General features: G+C 42.0%; 1 non-coding gene across 1 annotated transcript; it reads right to left on the bottom strand.

The window, feature by feature from the left end:
• Positions 1-1,217: 1,217 nt before the first annotated feature.
• LOC125931098 (U6 spliceosomal RNA) lies at positions 1,218-1,326 on the bottom strand. The gene has a single exon (XR_007460355.1). It is a non-coding gene; the product is annotated as a U6 spliceosomal RNA (small nuclear RNA).
• Positions 1,327-1,720: the final 394 nt, after the last annotated feature.

Genomic DNA, 1,720 nt, shown 5'->3' on the forward strand with positions numbered 1-1,720 from the left:
GAGCTGTGTGGTTGAGGTGGCTAAGTGTAGAGCAACATCCAAACTCCTCCTCTTTAACAGGACTCCCACTGGAGTTTACTGACCCCAGCATTCTTCATAGAAAGGATTTGGTCATTGGGGTCTGGGTGGAAAAATGAAGTGTGCCATTTCTATGTCATGCCCTTAAAACAAAGGTAGATGTGGCCACTGGCCCTTTCTCCACTTCCCATTACCTGGAAGATGTCAGGATCTAAAGCAACCACTTTGGATCCAACAATGGAAATCCTGTGCATCGAGAATGACATAGCTGCTCTGCCAGCCTTAGACAGTTTACCTCTGGATTATGAAATAGACACAAATAAGCTTCCATCTTGTTTAAGCTGCTGTATTGGAGGGCGGGGGGGAGGGGGTGGGGGCTGCTTGGTTACAACAGCTAATAACTCTAATAACAAGTCTTAGGTCTTTTTTCAGCAATCTAGAGGATCCTTGCTACACCTGGCCTGCCTCTCTCAGGAACCACTGCCTAAATACTATTTCCATATTTTTTCATTTTTAAATTTTATCCTTCCCATCTTTCAAGTTAGTTTCTGTGTCGCACAACACATTGCCTTTGCAACCTTCCACGTGCAGAAAGGGAAAGGAAACACATTTAGTGAATGCTGAGTAGGAGCCACTTACTATGCTAAATGCCTTGTCTATAATATCTTAACTCTCTCAATATGTCTGTGAATCCAATGTCATTTCAATTTTCCAAATAAGAAATGCCTTGCCTATAATATCTTAACTCTCTCAATATGTCTGTGAATCCAATGTCATTTCAATTTTCCAAATAAGAAACAGACTCAAGGATGTTAGATGTCTGGTCCAAGGTCATACAACTATTAAGTGGCAGCGTTAGACTTTGAACCAGGTGAGAGCCAACTCTATAGAGCCACTACTCCATGCTGATACTGTGGCATGCACAATGACTGACGGCTTGCATTTGTGTTCTTAGATTACTTTTTTTTTTTTTTGCTATAACTTACTAACATAATTGCATGACTTTTACTTGACTTGTCCGTATGCCATCTCTTTACTCAACTGTTAGGGCGTTTGCTTTTTATAAATTGTGGTCATATATAACATAAGATTTACCATTTAGCTATTTTTAAGTGTCCAGTTTAGTTACATTAAGCGCATTCAGGTTGCTGTAGAACCATCCACCACTATCTATCTCCAGAACTTGTTCATCATCTCTGAAAAAATATGAGAATCTCCATGAGTTTGTGTGTCATCCTTGCACCAGGGGACATGCTAATCTTCTCTGCATTGTTCCAATTTTAGTCCATGTGCTGGCCAAGTGAGCACAGGGGGCCAAGTGTTTAAGTCACTGGTTTTCTCATTCTTGGCCTCTCTCCCCGTTTTCTTTCTTTCCTTCCTTCTGTGACCTGTTGCTTGCTGCTTAGTAATGAACTGGAGCATCCTAGCAATAGATGTGCCTGTTCAAAGTCATGAGAAAGAGGAAGGAGAAATAAACATAAAAGGGCCTGGCTAGGATCCTATCTTTATCCTCTGCCCCAACCAATCCCCAGGGAGGAAGGGGATTGAGCAAGGAAACAGGAGACTCACAAACAGCCTAATTTAAAATGGAATCACTGTGAAGTTTCTTAGCCCTTCAAACAGCAAGTTAGCAATTCTGATCTGCTCTGCCCTGCATGACTCACTGTCCAGTGCCAAGTACTGCCTGTGTCTCGGAACTTCG

Source organism: Panthera uncia, chromosome A2, assembly GCF_023721935.1.
Source record: "Panthera uncia isolate 11264 chromosome A2, Puncia_PCG_1.0, whole genome shotgun sequence".
NCBI classification, from domain to species: Eukaryota; Metazoa; Chordata; class Mammalia; order Carnivora; family Felidae; genus Panthera; species Panthera uncia.